The sequence below is a fragment of the Rhipicephalus sanguineus genome, chromosome 4, assembly GCF_013339695.2.
Source record: "Rhipicephalus sanguineus isolate Rsan-2018 chromosome 4, BIME_Rsan_1.4, whole genome shotgun sequence".
In the NCBI taxonomy this organism is placed as follows: Eukaryota; Metazoa; Arthropoda; class Arachnida; order Ixodida; family Ixodidae; genus Rhipicephalus; species Rhipicephalus sanguineus.
Genome location: NC_051179.1, coordinates 67,047,431 through 67,072,282, shown reverse-complemented (window position 1 = coordinate 67,072,282; position 24,852 = coordinate 67,047,431). Strand labels below are relative to the sequence as shown.

The following is a 24,852-nucleotide window of genomic DNA, read 5'->3' as shown; positions in this document are numbered from 1 at the left end:
GAAAACCCATAAAGTAGACATACAGCTAAGGGTAATAGTATCGGAAAACGATACGTGGCAGAAATGCGTGTCCTCGTTCCTGCAAGAAAAACTAAAGAAATTGGACGTAAATGACCCATTTCTTGTAAGAACGTCTGACGATCGGATTGCGTGTTTAGAAACTTGTAACGACACAAGCTATATGGCTTGCTCCTTCGATATAAAGGACCTATACTATTCCTTGCCACATCGAGAACTTTTGCTGTGTATTGAAGAATGTATAGACAAGTACGGTCCCGTCACTTTTCAAAATGACACGAGTTTATCGGTGCAAAGTTTTTCAGAGCTTTCAACTATGTACCTAAGTTCGGCGTTTGCTACTTGGGATGACAAGGTGTACACTCAGACTAACGGGGTCTGCATTGGTTCCAGCATAGCACCAGTTTTGAGTGATCTCTTTTTTAGCACATATAGATAGGCGACTGCAGGACCAACTAAAATGTTCAAGATTGACGAAGGTTTTCCGTTACGTAGATGACTTTTTAGTAGTCCTAGACACGGACGAAGCGGGCCTAGAAGCATTGATGTTTGAAGTGTTAAATCAATTTCGAGAGTATTTTGAGCCACTTGTTTTAACGTGCGAGTTACCAGCGGGGCGGACCATTAGATTTCTTGATCTTAAGCTTAGTTTTGCCACCGCTCATATTTTCTGGGCGTATGAGCCACGTGTCAGCAAGCCACTGCTCCCATTTTACTCGTGTCATTCAAAGCTAGTGAAAAGGCCCATTACCACAACATGCTTCATTAATGCTATGAAGAAGTCATGTCCGCACCTAATTTCAGAGAGCTTTAGTAAACAGCTCGAACGTCTCAAGGCAGCGGGGTATCCGCTACATCCGTTAATTTCTGTCGCAGAGTCACTTCTAAAAAAAGCTAAAGGGCACCCAGGACAAGCAATCGGCATCAGATTGCAACAGAGATCCAAAGTTCACTGTTATACCATATATGCATGGGATTGCGCATAATTTGAAAAAGATAGGGAAACATGCCAACGTGGGAGTGCTATTCTCTGCGCCAAGAAATCTATCGTCTATGTGCGCGAAAGTGAACAACACAGCAAGTAAGCAGCGGTACTGCGCAATAAACCATAAACTCAGATTCGGAGAATGCGTGGAACATGTGGTGCATTCGATTCCGCTGTCCTGCGGTAAAAGATACGTAGGTGAAACAGGAAGATGCTTGAATGCAAGGTTGAAAGAGCACGAGTATAACGTACAAAACGCTACCTCGGTATCCATTGTAGGGATTGTGGCTGCGCACCGAAGTTTTGCGAGACAACTGTCATTGCCAGACATAAAGAAAAACAACTAGAGAAATAATTGAAGCAGCAGAAATAGTACGCCTTAAAGATAAATGTGTTTGTATGGCATCTGTAATCCTATCTGAAAAATAGACTTTTTATCAATGATATGATTCACGCTTGTTTGTGATGCAGAGTGGTGATACGGTGATGTCGAAGTCAGAGGGATGCTAGCACATTAATGGCAGTCACGTGTGTGTACACTGACATGGTATAATGTGCCTATTTCACAGAAATAAAGATCAGCTGTAAGTCAGCGCCTGTCGTCGTCCTTCTCCCTTTCGTGTTCGTCCGAAAATTCGCGCTGTTTTCCCTCCTTGCACAATGAACCAACTTGCCCAAGCCTTAGCCTTAGCAAGCGAATGTTCTTCGCGATGTACTTCTCCGATGACGAAGCAGACCTAACCGTTTTTCAATAAATGCTTGTTGATAACAAGCTCCTTAAACACTTCATCATCAAGAAAAATGGATGTGCCGAAAATTATCGCCACGAGCAGCACCAGCACCAACATAACTTTATCTCTCGAGGAGTCAGTTGTGCAGCTATACAGGTTTTCACGCTATAATACCGTAGTCATTATCGCGCAGTGGGGAGTGCCCTACTTTACGAAATGATTACAGTTGCGATGCTGTGGGTACCTACCACCGGTACTTGCACTAGTTGACCCAAGCGTTTGTAATGGTCTCTAAGAAGGCCGTTCCTCAAGGATACGCTGTGACTGCGCTGCGTTTCGGCAGATGCCTGGCAGTTTCTTTAACTGTGAGTCAATGCCTTTCCCATAAAATTACCGGAACGTTTTCGCTTCCAATGTTACTTAGCATCCCCTCGAAACAAATTTTTAAACCGCTGAAGTCGCTACTGACTTCAGCGCCACTACAGGCCTGCATGCCATACAGTGAAGTATAGTCTGTATGTCATTATTGCTGCACTGTGCTATTTTTTGGCGTAGGGTAATATTTAGGGTAATAAAGAAAGCTGTGTAGGGTCAAGTAGGGTAATTTTGACCTTGACACAGAGTGTTTTTCAAGAATTAGTTGGCAACACTAATGAGTGGTTCCATTTGAGTTACAGTGATTCTCGTCAATTTCTTACGTAAAAAAGTTTGTTTCAAAATGCCCAAAACACACATCTTCAATAATTGGAGCCACACAATATCTTTTTATTTTTTAACGAAAACTAACCACCAAGAAAGGAGGGTTGCCGTTTTCGGACAAGGGGAGTTCGCCACTATAATTGCAGTGGCAAAGCCTCTGTGCCGATGGCTTGGTGCTGTTTTCAGAAAAAAAAATGTTTGATTAGAGACGTATATAACAAACAAATGTGGTCCAACATCTACGCTCTGCATCGCATTGCAGAAAACTAATGATCGCGCAATTGAATTGAAATAGTTTGTTACACTGCATATTATTTGCTAGGTGCGCGTCTGCAGCGTAATATAAAGCTCCTGACTCACTGAATAGAGAAGTTTATTAGGTTAGGGTATGCACATGAATACGAATAGCTTAGAATATTCAAATTATTACTTCACGCAAGTTTTTACCACATACGTCTACTACAGGACTGCCTTCTATCGCTGTGACCCGCCGTGGTGGTCTAGTGGTTATGGTCTCGACTGCTCACCCGCAGGTCGCGGTATTGAATCCCGGCCGCGGTGGCCACATTTGCGATTGAGGCGAAAATGCTTGAGGCTGCTGTGGTCAAATTTACTTGCACGTTAAAGAACTCCAAGTGGTCGAAGTTACGGAGCCCTCCACTACGGCGTCTCTAATAATCATATTGTGCGTTTGGGACATTAAACTCCAATAATTGTTTTTCTCTAGCTGTGAATAACAATGATATTTCGTAACGCTTTCTCACTGCCTAAATACAATGTACATTATGGTTTATAGTTCTGTGGAATATTTGATGGGCTTCCTTAGAACGGTATGACACCAGCATCTGCGTAGTGCAAAACAGCGGTGTTACTGTTAGTGTATATAAAGATTCGCGTTATAAGAGAGAGCGAGAGTGCAACTGCGGAGCTTCTGGTGATCAAACAGCATTTAACAGTTTTACGATGTCACGTTTCTCTACGCTAACAATTGCATTGCTTGCTATCGTCCTAACAATATTGTAAGTATGAGTTGCATGCAAGGTATTGCATACCGCTGACATTGCGTACAAAACGTAAGACTTGCGCACATGTCCATAATGACGCTATAGTTAAAAGGACTGGACGCGATTACGTCCATAATATAAAATCTATCCTTACTAGCTCTAGTTCAAACATACACATCATTAAATGTTCTTATTGTCACTTACAGTACATTGGAGGAACAGGACCGCCTGCTAATACTAGCTTAAACGGGCATCGTGGACACGGCGAAGAAATTACCGAATGCAGTGGCACAGAATTTTAATGTGGCAACTTCGACGATCTCAAACTTTACATACTTCAGTCAAATTTCCGGTGACCGAAACAGAGAAAATGTAGTCATGCGTTATTCAAAACTGTAATGCATTCAAATAAATGGTTATAAACGCCTCAAAGGCGGATCTTAAATTCGTGTATACGGTAGATACAGAACAAAAACCAGTAAAAATTAAGCTTTTTTTCTTACTAATTTAAACCATGCTTATCTCTGTTAAATTACCATTGTCAGATGGTGCTTACTTTTTACAACCATAATTCAGCAAGATGTGTACCTCCCTCTCGACTCTTCCACGCAAATACCCCATCACAACCCCACGCTTTATTTTTTGTGCTTTCTCTTTCCTTTTGATTCAACCTATACGACACACCGGCTACTCATTTCTCCCCCATTCCCACCCCCTTTTTCGCAGTTGCATTTTCTTCCACTTTTGTTTCGCTTATAGGAGAGGGTATGAAGCATGTACACGCGTGCGCCAAGATCGGCAGTTGTAGTCTTGTATAAGACAAGTCCGCTCGTCGAAATCTCACTTCAAGCGACACCCCGTGTCCGCCATTCCTTCATTTCTTCGTGCATCAAAGTGTTTAAGGCTCGCTTTGCAAAAAAGAAAGGAAAGTACAAGTACGTAAACGATCCTCACTTGAAGATATCTAACTACTGACAGCATAGTGCACTCGGCGAAAATTGAACCATCGTTCTGCAAGTGGTCCACTGGTGTAGCCACACGGAGTTGGGGCTATGCAATCGGATACACACGAGCATAAATACATATAGGTTAGAGCGCCATCTCCCCGCCTCCCCCCCTCCCCCCCGCCACAAAAAAATAAATCAAACAAGTAATGTATTACAGCATGGAGTACTTTCCTAAACGCGCTTGGAAATGAGATGCGCATTTATGTAAACGCGGCCACTGTTGCCGCGGGAGGTCACTCGTTCACCAAATAAAAAACGTGTGCATTTCAAATCAAAAACGTGCACTAGTACACCTGCAATCTGTGGCTATATAAACAGAAGAGTGGTGTCAGCTTCGTGTCGGAAGCATCAAAGTGCAGACAGCTAATTGCTGTTCTTTTACGTGCCAAAACCACGATGCGCTTAAGATGCGCGCCGCTGTGAATCCGGGTTAATTATGACCTACTGGGTTTCTCCAAGGTGCATCCATATCTAAGTACATGAGTGTTCTTTGCATTTCCGCCCATCTTAATGGGGCCGTAGTTTGCATAGGAGTCAGCTAATGCTGAATGCCGCGCGAGCATAGCATCAACAAGCAAATTACAGTAGTTCTCGATATGTACTCATTCAGAGCGTCGTCATTTGAGGAGAGAAACCCCAAGGCGTGCGCTCCCCAGTATTAGGGTAACGTATGCCTGTGCTCAGGTATATACCACACACCGCTTCAGGAATGCAAGAGTGAGAGTTTATAGGTGAAGCCGTGAACACTAAAAGGTGTTCCGCTTCCCACTGGCGTGTCTGTCGTTTGTCGTTGCACCGAAAGCTGAAACTACCGAAGCGCTCACTGTCGGTGCTTGTAAGTGTCATGTTTGTGTACTTGACTTCACCGATACCAGACGGCAACACCACCTCCGCCAACCAAGGTCATTTTGAAAGGGAGGAGTTGTGAGAGATATCAGGCGCGTTTGTGAAGCATCATACATGAGCGTATGTAGCGCTCTTGGTGGGTAGAGGGCCTGGCGCCTATCGTCGCGGACCGGGAGGTCGTAAGTCTGGCTCCCAGGTCATCAAAATCAACAAAAAAGGCTTTCTTTGTATTTTTGTCATCTATACTTCAATGACGTATTTCTGTGACGGAAGTACCTGAGTGAAGCCTTGGTGGACGCTGCATAAAACACTTGTTTGTTAAAAAAAAATCGCAGCATATGCACGGAGTGAATGATGATGAGTGGGCGAAGCTGCGGAGGTTCATCGGTAAACCGTGAATCTTCCGTGAATTCTGCCCAGTACATCATCACTGACGTGAGATCGGGCGCGTTTATACTAAAGGTTCGATGAGTTATGACGACTTGCAGCTCACTTTAATTGTACATGCACGCTGTGAATTTTCATTGTTTAGAAAACTATTGCTTTAGAAAACATCTGGCGTCTTTCGTTAAGCAGCTGGCGTCTTTTCGTTTTGCTTTAGAAACATCTGGCGTTCTTTCGTTTTGCTTTTAGAAAACATCTGGCGTCTTTCGTTGGTTTATTTCATCAATCAACGGCGTTCTGAACAAAATTTTTATTGTTTAATCACGCACAGGAGAAATCTCACCAGGCACTACCTTGGAGGTAAACAATGGCTGCTAATGGGAATGAGAGACAGAAGAATTCGGCTTTTAGCTAACACTTACACTTCTACTTCTACTAACGTTTCCTACTGGAACATGCCAATGGCTGCTAATGGGGAATGAGAGACAGAAGAATTCGGCTTTTAGTTAACGCGCACGCTGCGAATTTTTTATTGTTCAACAACGCACAGGAAAAATCTCCCACCGGCACCACCTTGGAGGTCAAGATCTGGTACTAGCGTTACGACTGGTTGCGCACTACGACAACTACGAAGGCCGAACGGGTGCCGCCTTAAGGAGCTTCGCCCCTAAAAAGTGGGGCGGGTAATGTGACTGCGCAGTGCATGTCTAAAGCGGATAACCACGCAAATTTAACACATGCAGCTAAAAACGCCATCTGACGGGGCAAGAGCCCTGTTTTCTCCATTAACTTGGGAACTTGAGCCAGCCTCATCTTCGATTGGTGACAGTTGCCGACCTCAAGCGCGTTAGCTACGCCGAACTGTTTCCGGTACTGAGTCCATTGTGCAATGACTGCGCAAATGAGAGCATCTCATATGGGTACCGCGTCAACGAAAATTCGTCAATGGACCGGTCTTTCGCACGCCGCTTAAGGGCGCTAGGTGTGCTGCCCGGTGCGGGGCTGGAGGGCGGTTCTGATTTCGAAGCTTGTCTATAGAAAATGATAGTCCCGAAGCTTGTCACATACAAAATGATGATTTGGCTAACGTCTGTCGGCTTACTTCTGGGGCGCAAATGAATTGCTCGTATTTTATGTTCCAAAACAGCAATGTGATTATGAGACGCGCTGTAGTAGCGAACTGCGAATTAATTTTTACGACCTTTAATGCGCACCCAAATCTGAGCTCACGGGGGTTCCTTAGCATTTAGGCACCATGGTAATGCGGCCGCCAGGACTGGGAACCGACCCCGCACGGTGTAACTCAGTACCATGACACCCCTTATCTGCTATGCTACTACCATGATGGATTCAAAAAACGGCAGGAAGTGAAAGATGGAAGCTGCGATGAAAAAATCCGTAAACAGGGGGTGGGTGCTCGAGCCAACGTTTCGACAAGTGGACTTGTCTTCTTCAAGGCTGGAACTGATTTCCTTAGCTATCGTGTGTATATGCTTCGTGCCCTCTCCACCAGAAGGGAGAAGGGGTGGGGGAGGGGGGGGAGAGGCCACTGTGACGACTAGGTGAGTCATAAGGAACGCAAAAAAAAGAAGAAAAAAAAAGAAAGCAGGGGTCGGGAGACGGGAGGGTGTACGTTTCGCTGAATGATTGTCAGTGGAAGTACGTGATATTTTAACAATAGTAGGTTCGAAATGGTGGGTGCTCTTTATCAGTCGCGTTCTCTTTTTCTGGTTTGATTTACACGAACACGATCCATCAAGCTATGCCTTCGAGAGCTACAAACGCATCACTACAGCGTGCCACAACTGACGCCTGTAGGAAGGGCTGGTCGGACTCCCGCTGCCGATGCCGTCAGTGATCGAGCGCGGGCTCGTCATAGCTAGCATTGTGGTAACGTTATTGAGACTTGTACTTTTATGCCATGAGTCGACATACGCCATCAGTTTTCTCGACACTCTCGCTGTGGAGTGGAGAGCAAAACTGGAAGTGAAGCAAGCCGGTTCGCTGAGACGGCCAGCTAGTGTCGCTCTGTACCTGCTCCGTGCCCTCGCATCGTGGTTCCCTATCACGCCAGGGGAGATAAAGCTTAGCGCTGCTTTGAGTGCCACACGGGAAACACCGCCTTCCTCAATTAGGAATTAGTTCGCTCAGCAAAACCATCTTCAGACCATCTTTTTACCGGCAAATCCCTCCAGCCTCGGCGAAAAATATTAGAGCGTAAAATATCTCTCCGGCGGCACCAGCGGCGCCACCTTACCGGTCTACCGCGCTGCCAATCGCTACGGCTATACGGTGGTGTGATCGTCGTAGCAGACTGATCAAGATATCGGCCGAGTTCGAGACACACCAGACGCCATACCCGGCGGCCCCGGTACGATTAAACATCACCATTCTGGATGTTGTGCCAGCGCGCCTGACAACGAATCGGACGCAAAATCCTTCCTTGTGTCTCGCACATTATGCATCATTCGCGAGCTGCTTCCTGCATGCGAAGTTCGATGCCGTGGAAAATTATCACAGACGACAAGCGACAGCAACAAGTGCCTACGCAGGCGGTGATGGCTCCGAGCTTGCGCGTTATCACCGGATCGACGTCTCTGTTAGATTTCTTGTAGGATCCCCTGTAGTCACTGAAAGCTGCAAGTACTGCTGGCATGCTACGTTTCAAATGTGGCATTACCGCGGTGTGGGCATGCCTGCCGAAAAATTGCATTCATGCCAGAGGAATCTTTTTATCGATTAAGCAGCGTGATCAGTTTGCGAAACGTCCCTAATGCAGTAGATGACTCCGACTGTTTACGCGAAAATGATAGCATTTATTTTGCTCGCTAGGATAGTGAGTTTTCTGCTTTACAGTTCCGTTTTGCTTCTGTATATTGCTTTCGTTTATCTAAACCGTGGTAGGTAATGTGTCTATGCGCGCAATGGGTTCGTAATAGATAAACTTGGTACTGTTTTGAAGTCAGTGATGCCATTTAAACTGTAGCTTTATAAATTTTACAAAAAAAAGGCAACGCCTGAAAATCGAATATAAGTCATGTTAACTTGTCCTATTTAGCTACGCACTGCTGTGCTTGCATGCCAAATTAACATGATACACCTGTTCATCCGCGATGATCATAGGACCGGGAAAATCAGCGAGGACTAAACATTTGTGAAAAAGACATCTTAGATAGCTCGCATCATCACGGCTGGACAAATACGTATGCTCCACCACCCTCCCACGCACATCCCCAATAAAAACTACTCTTGGTTTTGCATTTATAATTCGACCTACACTTCTCATTGAAAAGCAAACAAGAACGCTTGTGAGCAACAAGCATGTGCGCCCAGCCTTTTATTTGTTTTGAGGTAATTATTTTGGTTGCTAAAATAATTTTATTGCTTTGTGCTAGCTGGGAGCTGGGACACCAAATACAACCCAACGGAAACGATGGTATAGCTAATCAAGTGAGGCACGGCCCATGGGGCGACCGCTATTTTAATGAAGCCTAAAAATGACTTTTATGCTTAAGCTTATCTGGGAATTATCGTTGCACCGTTTTCCCGGATACAGAAACGTATCCTTATTGCTAAAGCGATGACTAGGGCAAGTTGGTTCATGTCGAAGTCTTGGATATGCGCTGCTTTAACACGAAAGTGTTTGATGCCAGGGTCCACCAAGACTTCAGCGACCTATTTCCGTCACGGAAATGACGTAGAAAAAATTTACACGATCAGATGGCTAAGAAAAAAAAAGTACCGTCAACGGGCATCGAACCCACGACCACTCGTTCCGCAACAACAGATGCCGGGCACGTTATCCACTGCGCCACGGTCACAGAGTCTGGAGGCTTTACAAACGCGCCTTTTATATCTACCACTTTCCCGGTAGGCGGGGCGTTGTTGCCCTCTAGGAGCGGTAAAGGAAGTAATTGGTCGTTGCTGTGGCCTCCGCGATTAGCACTTGCAGCGCATTGTCCGTCCTATTCGGCGCGTTTTCAGTAGAAGTTCAATTTTGTCAATGCGTTAACACACCGCGAGGTGGCGATTTTAGCCCAAGCGTCGTAAAAGCGTCAGCCTCGCTCGAGTGCAAACCAAAAATAGCTCTGCGATGCGCACCTGCCTCACCTGGCTGTAACACCGCGTTCTCCGTTCACGCGCTCGCCCCGAGAAAAATCGCGGCTGGGCTGCCGGGGCGGCACGACGCGCTTTGCGTGTACCTCTAGTCCGGCCGTGTTGTTCAATCACATTTTAACATTCCTCGGGATGGCGAGCAAGTTCTGCGTCTTATATGCGAGGCTCTTCTGGCCATCACACCTCGTTCTCTGATTACACTGTCACCGTTAACTACTGCAGCGACCAGAATGGTTTATTTAATCATATAACATGGACGTTCGTCTTAGGGACGGGGATGTACCACTAATAATCAAAGTGGGTGCATCCCCGTTAAACGGTGCTATCACTGCCAGACATTAATATACATTGTACAAACTCTCTTATATCAGTTTACAGCAAACATTCAGTTACTTCCGTAAGGGCACGCTTTATTTTCGTGTTATTCCGATTCCTATGAGGGAGGGATCAACCATCTTTTTAACAATACCGACAAAGAAGACGCAGAGACGGACACAGGTAAAAGGGGCACAGCGGAACTTTCAGCTGTTCTATTTTGCGCGTTGTTCACATATACAGGGTGTTTCAAGAAATGTGTCCAACCTTCTAAAAAAATCAGGAAAATGCGATATTTGCTCGGGGCTTTCAGAATTGCTTTTCCTGTAGCGGCAGGAATCTTAAGGTAGTTAAGGACATCATTTAGGACAGTAATTAAGAAAGTTACATTAATTGACTTTTTAATTAGTGGAGTTAGGTGATTGTGTCAAATGGGAGAATTGAAGTTCTTCATGCGAGGATCCCATCCGAGCTTTGAGATTTCGAAAAAGCGTCCTCTAGTAATTGTTGTGGCGTAATTAAATTCAACGAAATGCAACGGCTTTCAACAACGAAAGCCATCGAATTCGGTTGAATTTCATTACTTCGTAATTATTACTACAGGCCGCTTTTTCGAAACCTCAATGTTGGGATGGGTTTCTGGCACGAAGAACTTCAATACCCCAATTTGACACAGCCACCTAACTCCACTAATTAAAAAGTTAATTAATTTAACTATTTTATTTACTGCCTCAAGTCATGTGTCTAACCATCTTAGGATGCCTAGCGCTACAGGAAAAGTCATTCACTCATTTTGGACGTCTCCGAAGAATATGGCAGTTGCGTTCTTCCATGTTTCTGTTTAGGTTTCGCCATTGAATTTGGTTGAATTTCATTACTTCGTAATTATTACTAGATGCCACTTTTTCGAAATCTCGAAGTTGGGTTGGGTTTCTGGCATGAAGAACTTCAATTCTCCCATTTGACACAACCACCTAACTCCACTAATTAAAAAGTTAATTAATTTAACTTTTTTTAATTACAGTCCCAAATAATTTCTTTAACGATCTTAAAACTCCTGCTACTATAGAAAACCCAATTCTGAAGGCAGCAATCAAATATCGCATTTTCCTGATTTGTTGAGAAGGTTGGACACATTTCTTGAAACACCCGGTATATGGAGAACAGGCACGCGTCTGATTCTCCATTGTCGACACTTGCAGACGCATCGCTCCTGATTTTCTTTCATTTGGAATACTGCCCTTGAGACGCGCACGACAAAGTGGCCATTCTCTGTACCCACTCGGGATGTGGAAGGAAAAAATGACAAAGAACACCGGGCACACCTTGTATCAGACGCCCCCTGTGGTATGAGGCGCAGAGGGTCACTCCACGCGCCGCAGTTTACAAGAACAAGAAATATCTAAGAGCGTCTGAATTCTAAATTTCCCCACTTATATTAACCGCCGGTTTCATGGCTAATCCCTCGTAGTGGGTAAGAGCGAAAAATTAATGGTCAAGCAAGCAAGCAAGCAAGCAAGCAAGCAAGCAAGCAAGCAAGAGTCTGATTCTCCATTGTCGACACTTGCAGCGTGTTGCTCAGGCACATGGGCGTAACAACTGTGACAGTTGTTAGTTCACGCTTGCCCTGTGCATGCCTGTGCATTCATTTAGGGCGTCCTTCTTCGTGCTTCAGCGGCACGCTGCAAGTATCGAACTACTTCTGGTTGTTCGTGTGACATTTCGATTACTATGTGTAGCTAGATACCCTGAATGGGCTAATTGTTCCCAATTGTACCGATGTTCTCTTAGCCTTGTGTTGATGCATCTCGAAGTTTGACATATGTATTGCTTTCCGCAAGTTAACGCGATACCGTACACTGCTTGGACGTCACACTCGACAAACCTCTGCGCATGTTTTACAAACCACTCGCACGAAATAGAACTGTTTCATCTTGCGCTTTCTCCTGTTTACCTATGTCTGTCTCTGCGTCTTCTTCGTCGTTAGTGTTTTTAAAACAGCGCATATACAAGTATCCCTATTGGTTAGCTCCACCTATATGTTAAAGCTGTGTAAAGCTTCGCAGAGTGGTGGTGTATTTTCCGTTTTCATTACCCATGCATGCATCATGATCAGGGAGTGATCCTGGGAGTCGTCCAGGGTCGCTCCATTGGCGACTTTTGGATACTTGACTAGTTTTCGCTTACTTCGCGCTTGATTTTCGCCAATATATAAATGCTTGTGGCATTGCAGTCACTGGCGTCCGAGTATGTGGTGGCAGAGCGTAGTGATCACTGCGTGTTTATAGCTTCGCATGTCGTAGCTGGCGATTGCAAGTGTCAAGGAAATGACTATGACACGTGCCTTGGATAAGGGAAACACTGTCGCTCATAACTGTAGCTTAACCCCGTGAAGATAGGCAATTGAAAATAAAGCGGACTTTGCCTGTTCCACGAAAAACACCGCGCTGAATACTAATAAGTATAAAAAATGAGGGAAAATATCACAATCTGTTCGTTTCAAGCCAATCTTAAAAATAAAAGCAAAGGGCAAACAATAAAATAAATAGGAAGCTGTGGCTTACGACCGTGACTATTGTCAGGAAAAATCGCTTAGAAATTCACGTGACAAAACAATTTTACCCGTTCAGCACTATCTGAAAGAGCTTTATAGCGACAGCTTTGAAAACAGTTGACGCGAATAAGCTGTGCTAAATAACGCAGCACTACCATTACATGAACCCCTATTTGCAATCAAATTTTTTTAATACTGCTTGCCACAGGCTCTGAAACTGTGTGGTGTTCTTAGACATAATTTTCACTGTATGCATTTTTTGTCTTTGCTTATTATTTATTGCATGCAAGTTTTGCCCGTTTTCGTTATTCTCTAAGACACCCGTTTCACTGCTATGTGACGCGAGGTCGTGCTACCTTTATCTCCTGTCTTTTGTTCGGATGATTCACAACAAATATAGAATTACATTTATACTTCTTTTACGCTAAGATATTTCTGGTCGCGAAATGCAAAAATTCAAAATATCATTTTTTCATTGCAGATCCGGGAATTTTGAATCGGCCGCAGGGCGCCGAGCTGCAGCTAGTAGCATGTGCACGGGCGTGAGTATAGTTAAATAGTCCTAATTCAGTTAGCCTTTCGGACAAGAGTATCAGAAAACACGTCAGTGCAAAGGCGACTGGAACACTTGGCGAGCGTCTAGCACTATTGTGAACTCTGTGGGGCCAGTAGATTATCTTAGTATTCTGGCAGTGTTCCAGCGTTTGTGCGGTTTTGAAAGAAGCGTTCATGAAACCATCAGAGACAGTATGCACCATAGCTTAACTAACACATAGACATTTATTGGCACAAGGTGCATAACGGCAAGCCCGGTAGGCGAATCTTACAAATAACTGAGGTAACATGCAAAATAACACAAAATAAGGCCAACAAAACACACACTAACAACATAACACGCACAATGTATCGCGGACTGATCACAGGAGTCTGCGGTAACGAGCCGCGGTTTCGTCCCCACGGACCTCCCAAGAAAAGCGACCATTGGCAACCACGCGAGTCCCCAATAGAGGAAGACGTCCGCTACTCATGACCCCGTGCAACCTCGCTCCCGCCACCACGGGAGAGGGTTACTGTCGGCAGAGCCAACTCTCGCTCTAGTGTGCACAGTTTCAACTCTCACTCTGTGGTGACGAAGCCAACTACGTTAACTAGAATGCGCGGGCGTCAATAGGCTAAAAAGACTTTACATGGGATGGGAGCAACCACCAATTATTAACTAACACATACTGAGGCGAAATACTCAATAAGAAATGGCTATACGCGCTCTACTAGGAAAGGCAACACATGTGGCGTAAATGTTCCTAAATAATGTCCGTGCGCCACAAAAGCACAGCTGGTCAACACCCCTGCAAAGGCGACTTGTCTCCATGCTCGACTACCATGCTCGGAACCGCAGAGACAACATGGAAGTCAGCGAGAGAGGGTCACTCACGCCGACAAGTACTCTGGCCGAGGGTTGCAAGCAGAATTCATGACGGTGTTGGTTAGAAGGCAGCTGCGCAGGTTAGAGGCTTGATATGTCTTGACTGCATTCCTGGCCAGTGAAGACGACGTGTAGAAGACGGGCAGCGGCAGGTGACATCGCTCCCGCTGCATACACCCAAAAAAGCTCGACAAAATGGTGCAGCGGGACAAAGGAAAGGGAGCTACGGGTGCGCCGCCCACGTGGTACGATTCTTCGTACGGCTAGAAAGATATTGGCGGCGAGTGAGATGCCAAGTTCAAGTGAGCAAATGTCACTTCTGTTAATTTGTGCAAGGCAAGCTATTATGAGGGAAGCGAAGTGCAACACATTCATGATAAGATCCAACGGGTTGTGTCCCACGTGCGGCAGGCAGCTCCGATGAGCCTTAGACCTATCCAGTCACTGTACAAGAACCGGCATCTACTCCGCTCGCTGCGTGGAACAGCTGCGTGGAACGGTGTCAGAACGTCCGTGGTGTTAAGCCGCAATACCAGACAGCACGACACCCGTGGTCCCCGGCCAAGCGGCTCCCTGAGCCATGACTCCTAGAGTCAACGGGAGAAGAAGCTATTTACAAAAAAACTTGGACCACCTACGAGACCAAGAAAATCAAGCTAATTCCTAGAGAGATACACAGATGTATCGCTGACGCACTTATCCGGGCCATGTCTATTTACGAGGCTTCCAGGATTTCACATGCCCTCTGGCCCTTCGCTCGCTCTTACACGTTCGTGCTGCTCAAAATGGGCTTCCACTTCTTTACACATGTGCTACAATGAACAGGCAGGTGATTCCCACTGTCATCCCCGAATTAGTTGGAATGTTTCATTAGGCGCTTAATAATACACCTCCCGGTCTTCCCCACATAGACCATCCCACAGGTCAGGGGAAATTGCAAATGCACTCGTCTGTGTTTTACGCCACATCCATTGTTCTTTTCTTTATCTTTGTCAGAAATAGCGCACAAGCGCTATTTCTGAGAAGTGTTGTTAGTCTGCGTTCATCCTGACTGCTTCTATTCTGGTGTCTCTTCCTTATCGCAGTTTAAGTTTGCATAAAAGCGTGGAAGATTCTCCTTCAAACGCGATATCGTTAAACCATGCCGCAAGAAATCTGGTGTTGGTGTCATTGTCGCCGTCTTAGTTGTGAACGAAAAATCAGCGTTTTTTGTAGGGCAGAAACGGAGACATATCTAAACAAAGTATTAATTGAAATCTACGACTCGAGGGGGAAGCGAAACCAATCCTTCTGCATGACAGGCAGGCGTTTTACCAGGGCTTGAAAGTGCTTCTGAGACAAACCATATACATGCGTCACGTAGTGCGACGAGTCACGTTGGCACATGCTATACTGCGCGAGGAGTCACAATAACCAATGCCTCCTCTAGAAAGATGCCTGCGACGTGAGCCGAAGAGCTGGTTCCCGGCCCTCTCCTGTTCTCTCCTCCTCCGCTCCCCCAACAGTTTCGGCTGCGAGCGCTCGCTGCGACGGCCGCTTTAAACCTTGCAGCCTCTGAGATTAAAGCACTGCATATGGCCATCTCGGAGGCAATGCTTGCTGTTGCGGCCGAGCGGCCGTGCCGCCGGCTGCGATGGCGTCACTTCGGAATCCAGAAGTAGTAGTGTAGGCTGCGAGCGCTTTTTGCGGAGAAAGAACTGAACTACGAGGAACCTCCCGTCCCCATGGGAAAGCGTGCGACGTCGCAGGCATCTTTCTAGAGGAGGCGCTGCATTAACACATGCGATATTGCGAGGCGAAAGGGCAGAATTGCACCAGGCTTCACACCATGTGAATTACACATCGAATGGGTGGCTTAAAGGTCCACCAAGTAGTGGGCTTAGTCCTAACTCAATACACACGCAGGTGCAATGCGTGCACCTGCGTGTGTTGCCTAACGGACGCGTAGTGGGTACTTCACTAATTCGAAATACTATGAATTATCGCGTAGTAAGCTCTTTGTAAATTCACTCGCAGTAGGCATGCGTTCAAAAAGAGATTCAAACGGCGAATGGTACGCGCACGGACGTTCCTTTCATTCCGGTGCGGTTGAGGTGTCCACGGAAGTGTGAAGTCTAGCAATCAAACGAGAAAACGATGCAAACGGGGCAGATCGCACTTCACGTTCTACACTTTAAGGGAAAGCTCAAACATTCTCAACTTTTTAGCTGTTCATATGCAAACAGCCAACAGCGCAAAATCCGAGGATGCTGTTGAGGCCTATGAAAACACATATTGGAGGATGACTATGAACAGATTTTACTGAAGAGAAGGACGAACATATAGCTACGCGAGACAGCACATCGTGTACGTAACAACGTATATCAGGAAATGGGATTCGGCAGATCCCACGCCTTGTGGGAATCGGTTTCATGCGAAGCAGTCAGAGAGTAATTATATTCCCTATTTCATGGCTGCATCAATAAGAAACTATCATCAGCATCAACGGCTTCTACCTTATATGGCATCTCGCGTCGCCTTGCAACGTGTTGGAGGAACGAAAGTAGGAGCGTTGAAGGAACAAATATAGGTGGGTGAGGACGCGGGGTCTTAGGATAAGGATATGGGAACAAGGTAATGAATGAAATGGCCTTTTATAGTATGCTTTATGCGCGCAATGTGCCAAGCAAGATCATAGCATATCATAGTCATGCATAGTATAGTACAGCAAGGGTGCAGGAAAGAGAAGTGAGGGTGAGAACGATCGCTCTGAGGGTGAGAAGGAAGGAAAAAGGAAAGGAGAGGGTAAACGATGGTTATCCTTGTATAGTACAATTTAGCAAGCGGGATGGGAAAGGGAAGCGAGGGTGAGAAGAAGGGCAAAGAGGACAAAGGGCAGCTTAGGGAGCGATAAAGAAACAGGAAACAAAGAAAAATTCGACATATCTCACGCCTTGTGGGAATCGGTTTCATGCACGGCAGTCAGAAAGTACCTTTATTCCGTACTTTATGGTGTAGAGCCAAGCGTTACGAGGTCGATCTACGTGTTTTTGTAAGCGTAGTAGTAGTGTAAACATAGTGGGCTAACCAGGCACGCCGATAACACGGGCTTTTTTAATGGTAACTGATGGTGTGACGTAACCTAAGCCCTCACGTTAGAGCGCATTATGTCAGTATTATCGAAACGAAGTGCACTTTACGGCGCAATGATGTGAGTATCATACGTAACTTTCGTTTATGTATTCCTCCGGGGTCGAGCACCGCTTCAATCTACCTTGCTGAGTGATGGTAATACAAATGTAATGTTTATTAGGCTGTTATAAAAGCGGAGCCAACACTGGAACCGGAGATGCTAACCTGATGCGACGCCTGTATCGTAGGAGTACATATATTGTTTATTGTTTTCTTATAAAGTTCGACAGCCAGCACCACAACCACAATTGACGCTGCACCGCCACTACGCCTGCAAAGGCTGTTTTAAAGACGATAGTCTTTCTTGGGGAACTTAAACGCAGAAATTTTGGTCTGTCTTTCTGTTTGTCGGCACGTCACTCGATTCATCCACCCGGCCAAAGTTGAACCACTTGCTTACCGCCCACCCATATTGAACTGGTACGGCTGTTCCTACTTGTGAACGTGGTCGATCAAAAAGTAAACAATACGCATATCTGAGGCGCAACATCATTAGGTAAGTATTAGGTGGTGTGTTCCTTTAATAGAAAATACATAGATACGCAATTTTAAAGACCCTAGTTTCTTAAGCTGCGCTGAAAATGCGACTGCACAGAAACTTGTCTTCCTCCGTGCCCTCTGCACAAGCTCATGTTGTGTTTCGGTTTCGGTTCAGTATTGCATTGTACGAATGACAGGGGGCGCCGCTCTGGCATTCCTGTTTTACCCAGGCGACGTGTAAATGAGAGAGTTTGTGGAGAGTACTCGTTGAGTGCGGACGTTTCTTCTCCTTCGGCGCATTGCGCCAAACCGCGTGTTCGGGCTGGCCGGCGTCCCCGCCGGTCGCGTTGGTCACCGCCGGTCTTCACCTGCCGCTGCGCCGGGCACGGAGAAAGAAGTATTTGAGGAGGAGAATCTCTCGGCCGCGGCAGCGCGCGAGGGCGGCGCGATAGCGTCACGGCGGAATGCGGTTACGCCGAAGCACGACAGATGACGCTTTCGGCCTGTTGCCATCTTTTACATGCTCTTCTATGGACGCGACGCATAAAAATCGTGATAGCGCCTCGTACATTGAAAAATTTCTAAAATTTCTGTCTGTAACATCAATCGGTAGATATGACAGATATTTCAGTTGAAGTTCCTAATCGATACTGCCAGAATTATAGGCCGTACAGCTCTTGAAACGAACTGCTAGTAGTGGCCCCTGAGCAGACGACGTCTGCCGTCGCATGCACGCGCCCCTCGCTCCTCGCTCGCATGTTGTGCGCGCGCATGCGTAGGTGGCCTTGGGAGGGAAAGTTCCCCTTCGCGATGTGCTGGTTTCTTTCTCTTTAGCCCTCGCAGTGGCTCTCGCGCGTTGCGCCGGCGGCGCTGACTCCTCGATGTTTGCGCGCGCTTTTCACGCCGCGACAAAGGAGAGTGCTTTGCAGATTTCGACCAGTGCTTCTTCAGGATGTGGCGAAAATGTGCCGTGCAGTGGGTACAGCAGTGGGTACGCGTCCTGCAAGGAGAAGGTAATTACCTTCGAAGTTCCTAGTGACCCAGTGAGGTTGGAAGCGTAGGGTCGCGCCATACCAAGAAAAGACCGACAGCTGACGCCTCGTGACTACGTTTGCGAGAAGCACTTCTCGGACAGTGATATAGACAGGCGGCGCTATTATGGCGAACTTGGTGGCGAAGTTCTCCTTGACAAACCGAAACGGCCAGTGTTGTTACGAGACGCCGTGCCTTCAATCTTTCCGCGTGCTGTCCCAGATACTTGTCTGATGTTCTCAAAAAAAGACAATGTGAAATTTGAACCACCGGGGGTTTTGTAACGTGCACCTAAATGTAAGCACACGCGCCTTTAGCATTTCGCCTCCATCTAAATGCGGCCACCGGCCAACCTAAATCTGCATTGATGGCATATAGGGTAAGTCCCATCATTCGTTGAAATAAGTTGCATCTAACTCATTGAGTTATCAAAAATTATAGATTTCACGTTGTACAAAATATATCACGCTGGTAATTTTCCTGTATGTGATGCCATTTTTCTCGTTAATTTACCGAAAAAACTTGGAGTGCGCTTGAGCTTCGCCTTTAGGAGTAGAACGCGATAGCGTAATCGGGCCCCGTGCGCATCGCCTTCTCAACTGCTAGCCTCACCGACACGGACGCCGACACCGGTATTTCTGCGAAACGGACTCTTTAACGCTGTCGCGTTAAAATTTGGAGCCGGCGAGGACGCACAAAAACACATCCATTCGGGCGTGAAGCGCGAACGGCGAATCGGCGACGAATGGCCTTGAACCGGCGAGCTTCGTCGGAGAGTGCGGTGAGAGGGACGCACGCATTTTTCCTTCTCCGCTAGCGGACTCTCACGACAGAGGGCGCATGAGCGCTGTGCCCGATTACGTGACTTTATTAGGACGCCCGAGCGAGCGCAGTTTCGCCTCCTCAAGAATTCTTGCTCCGTGGCGCCGGGACTACCAGCCGCAACACAGCACTCATGTTTCCCGACGTATTGCCAGATGGCGTCTATATCTCACGCAGCGCCTCTTCTATCGTCTTTAGACGACATTTGCAGCGAAGCACGCAGATACGCGGCCAATCTTTTTTCTAAAGCAGTTTCTAGACCTGGCGTGGATCTGTGGTAGCATAGCTGATTGCCACGCAGAATGCATGGGTCCGATTCCTGCTGTGATCCTAATTTTTATTCTTTGCATTCGTCGGGTCAACTCTGACCGACCTTGGTTTTTAGATGCGAAGTATCTTAAGGTCGAGCTCAATCCGGTGGTGGTGTGCGGCGTGACCACCCTTACTGCGCATGCGCATACCCTCTCCACACACCTCCTCTCCACTCCCCCTCACCATTCCCTGTCATCTACCCCTTTCCCATTCCCCTCTCCACTCACCCCTCTCCCCTCCCCCTCTCCACTTATTCTCTTCCCTCCTCCTTTCCATTCTTCCTCTGAAACGCGGGCTAGGCATGCCGAAATTCTCTCCTGCACAACGCCGCGATGAGCTCGAGCGCATGCGCGTCCCCTCCCCTTCTCTCTCCTCTCCTACGCTGCCCCCCTCTCGGCCGCCTGTCGACCGCGTTCCCCGCTCGCCCTGTGAGAATTAACGACCAGGCTAGATGGAAGATACGACGCGCGTAGCGTCCCTCTTCGCGTTCCACGACGCGAGGTCGGTAGCATGCCCAACGAACACCAACGGACGCGATCGTGCAAGTGCTCCGGCTTCGCATCGCCTCATGGTCTCTTTAGCGGGAGATGGTGTAATTTTTTCTTAACGCTCTCGCATTTAACTTACCAATGTCTGTTCTCACCGTTGCTGGGTAGATACGAGGGCGGTCCGATAAGTACTTAGCCTCACCGCGAGAGCGCGACTCTAACGCATGAGACATATAGTGACGTTAAGTACGCTCTCTTGGAGGGACACATGCGAAGGTCCAGTCGAATCGGGCTCGCGGTTTTGTTTTGGCCGCTTGAGGAAGCAGGTGATGTTCGTGTGTCCGTTAAAAATGAAAAAAACAGCAATATTGGTCGGTGATTCCATTCTTGTTTTTAGAAGGGAAATCGCGCAACGAAATGAAAGAGCGACTGGAGACCGTCTATGGTGACTCTTCTCCTTCGATGGCAACCGTGAAAAATTGGTTCAACGAGTTTAAACGTGGTCGCACGTCTGTTTTTGATGAGCCTCGCCCAGGCGCCCCGCAAACGGCTACCACGGCCGATAACGTGGCAAAAATCCACGACCTCGTATTGGCAGACCGCCGAATGAAGGTGCACGAGATAGCTGAGACAGTAGGCATCTCAAAATACCTCGTGGGTCATATCCTGCATGAAATTTTGGGCATGAGAAAGCTGTCTGCGCGATGGGTGCCGCGTTTGCTCCCTCCGGACAACAAGCGCGTCCGTGAGACCACTTCAGAGCACTGTTTGAAGCTGTTTAAGCGTAATCCGAAGGCGTTCCTGCGTCGTTTTGTGACTGTCGACGAAACATGGATCCACTGGTACACACCAGAGACCAAAGAATAGTCGAAGCAGTGGACTGCACCCGGAGAACCTGCTCCGAAGAAGCCGAAGACTGTCGCATCGACCGGAAAGGTGATGGCCACCATTTTTGAGATTCTCAAGGTGTGATTTTCGTCGACTACCTTGAGAAGGGCAAAACGGTGACAGGACCCTACTACGCTGAATTACTGGGCCAATTCGACACCGAATTGTGAAAAAAACGGCCACATTTGGTGAACAAAAAGGTGCTCTTCCACCATGACAACGCGCTAGCTCACACCTGCGCCGTCGCCACGGCCAAGTTGGTCGAACTGGGCTACGAAGTGGTGCCCCATCCAGCGTATTCTCCAGATTTGGCGCCGAGTGATTTCTTCTTGTTTCCCAACTTGAAAAAGTCACTCGCCGGACAAAATTTTGAGTCGAATGAAGAATTTATCGCCGCCACAGAAGCCTACTTTGCAGCCCAGGAGAAAACGTATTTTTCTGACGGGATCAGGAAGTTGGAGGATCGCTGGGTCAAGTGTATAGAGTTGAAAGGGGACTATGTTGAGAAATAAATCGACGCCATTCCAAAGTTTTCGTTTTTCGTTTGAAGGCTAAGTACTTATCGGACCGCCCTCGTATAAACTGTCAATCACCTGTGGCACATACCCCGACACCGCGACCCGTGGTAAACGGATATGCGCCACACGTGCCTGGGAGAAAGGGTTTGGCGACGTACGGGACATGATTTTACGGTATTCATCTCATTACCCGACAGTCATATTCATCAAGTCCTCTTACCCTCCCATGCCAATTTCGGTCTACACCAAGTTAAGGACGTGATCACGAGAACACCCACACGTAGGCGGCTAGATAGATAGATAGATAGATAGATAGATAGATAGATAGATAGATAGATAGATAGATAGATAGATAGATAGATAGATAGATAGATAGATAGATAGATAGATAGATAGATAGATAGATAGATAGATAGATAGATAGATAGATAGATAGATAGATAGATAGATAGATAGATAGATAGATAGATAGATAGATAGATAGATAGATAGGTAGATAGATAGATAGATAGATAGATAGATAGATAGATAGATAGATAGATAGATAGATAGATAGATAGATAGATAGATAGATAGATAGATAGATAGATAGATAGATAGATAGATAGATAGAAACGCTCAAACTGCCTAAGGTTCGCTAAGAAATGCTTCGCATTTAATAAGATCAATGAAGATGAATAAGAAACTCAATCTGCTTTCGCCAGGTGGTGGCGCTTGATTCCAAGCTCTGCTGTTTAAACTGATTCCACATGCGTAGTACTGGCTTTTATTTTTTCATATGTAGCGGTCATGCCTCGCCTAAGCACGCGTGGGCCACGCAAGAACCACCGAGGATGTAGTCTTTAATTATAACAGCAGTAATACACGTACCACTTGTTTCGCTCGTTAAGACCGCTTTACATTGCGTTAGGGTGTGGTAGTTGTGTTGTTCTAATCGGCAAATGGTGTGTCTTTCCAATAGCATTGGTTCAATTCAATTATTTATCACTTAGATTTAATTAATTCCTTTGTTTTATACCTTGATATTGCGCGTTTAGACAGTTACCATTCGGGTATCTACGGACAAGAGCGGCAAGTTGAGCGTGTTCGTGTATCTTCTTTCTCTCCTTCTTATTTAGCGCCGTTGAGTGGGTCATGAGTCATGACATTTTACAAATTAGTCAATGCCAATTTCTTACACATGCCTTTATCTTTCTAGCACTGCGTTCTACAACAGAACGGGGCGTTTAGTGGATGTCCAGTTGATGGTAATTGTACGTGTACTGAAGTCGACAGAACAAATCATTGGCCAAAAAACGGTACCTGCAGAGACAAAGTAGCCCATACTGGTCCTTGATTTTTTTTTTTTCAAAATAAAACCAGGAAATAAAGGTGCTATTCTATGATGAAGCCAATCACATTCTTGCATCTCGAAGGTTGCCATGTTACTTACAGAGTGCCCTAGCGGGACGCTAAGCCATGGCAGTCGTTTATAACGAACAAGGCAAATATACAGATGTCTACGCGACTCGCACCTGTCTTCCATAATCGCAGTAATGGTATACTTTGCTACGGGTTAGACACGCAAAGTTGTTTTCACCACAGATTTCTACGCACATGTTGCTGCACCGCGGGAACGCGAGGTGACGTCGACACGCGTGGACGTCTTTCTTTAGCACCGTGAGTTTTGGGGCGTAACTCCTTCTTTTTTGAAACTATCATTATGACATTTTGGCACGCGATGTAGGAAGATTTCCCCTGCATTTCAAAGCTACTTTCAAAGACATATATACACTACAACGTGTGTGATTGTGAATTTTGTGGTTTCTTGTGTAATGAGCGCTTGGCGGCTGCCCGACGCCGTAGACATTGTACGCCCCGTGTGGGCGTCATTAGCAAGATTAAGGTGCAGATGCCCAACTCATGCTCAGCCAAGTAAAGCTGGAGATGCCCCAGAGGAGATGCTCAAGTGGCAGCAAACGCACATATACGATGACGCAAACCAAGACACGTCGTAAGGACGCCATCGCTGTCAGTGCCATGACTGCTGTATGGCAACAAAGTATCTTCAAGAATAACAAAGTGAGACCTCCCAAGCTACCCGAAGGTTCATACAACGCCATGTTTCGCATTCGCGGAGATTTCGACGCCTCCCGCTTACGGCACTTTCAACTTTCCCAGCTTATCTGCAAAGTAGCTGGCTTTCCAGCCACTATCAACCTGCGCTAAGACGTTGTTATGATCAACTGCCCCACTAACACAGTTACCCTCAGTACGGAAAGCTATCACCGCCTGACGAAATCTCTCGTCATCAAGTCACTCATTATCAACGGCCGAGAGCACGAAGTCACCTCTTAGAGCGTTCCAAACTACGAAACGTGCAGAGGCATCTCTACACCTACAGCGTATTGCCTGGGAGAAGTTCTCTACGAAAATTACATTCTACCAACGCTTCGTGAGCGCAACCCGGAAATGCACTTTCTGGAAGCTGCATGAAGAGGAAAAACTTCCGACTTAGTCACCGTTATTTTCATGGGGACAAATTATTAATTAAAGTTCCCTCTTGGCACAAATATTGAGTAAGAATGCTCCGGTGCAAGCCTTTGGGATGAACGAGGGAGGTCTACACTCGCTGTTGGATTGTTGGGATGTTGGACATCGGCCGCAGGTCTGCCGTACGCATAAAAAAAGTCGCCCGCATCTTCCCACGGGGGCAACATGAGTAAATGCGTAGCAGAGTGGTGGGGTTATCGCGTGAATGTTGCGTAATTAGGTATGGTATGGGAATGCTTAATTTTTACACGATGCGCACACCAAGTACGACTTGAACGGATTCAGCGTGCACAAAGTTCCGGGTCCGCAGCTCGCTTCAAACGGTTGCGTTCAGCGTCGTATGCTCGTCTCTTCGCAGCCTTGTCTTCTGCGTTGCTTACTGTTGTTGACGCCGTCACAGATTCTTGCAATCTGTGACGTCATGATGACGTCAAAAGATGATATCATAGATGGTATCACGTTACATTGAAGTCTTGTGACTTTTGGTATGGCGACTGCACACACATTCACTTGAGTACCACATTACT

At 46.6% G+C, this 24,852-nt stretch overlaps 1 long non-coding RNA gene across 1 annotated transcript; it reads left to right on the top strand.

The window, feature by feature from the left end:
- Positions 1-3,325: 3,325 nt before the first annotated feature.
- Positions 3,326-23,182, top strand: LOC125758051 (uncharacterized). The gene is made up of 3 exons (XR_007415773.1): positions 3,326-3,452; positions 13,141-13,201; positions 22,992-23,182. It is a non-coding gene; the product is annotated as an uncharacterized LOC125758051 (long non-coding RNA).
- Positions 23,183-24,852: the final 1,670 nt, after the last annotated feature.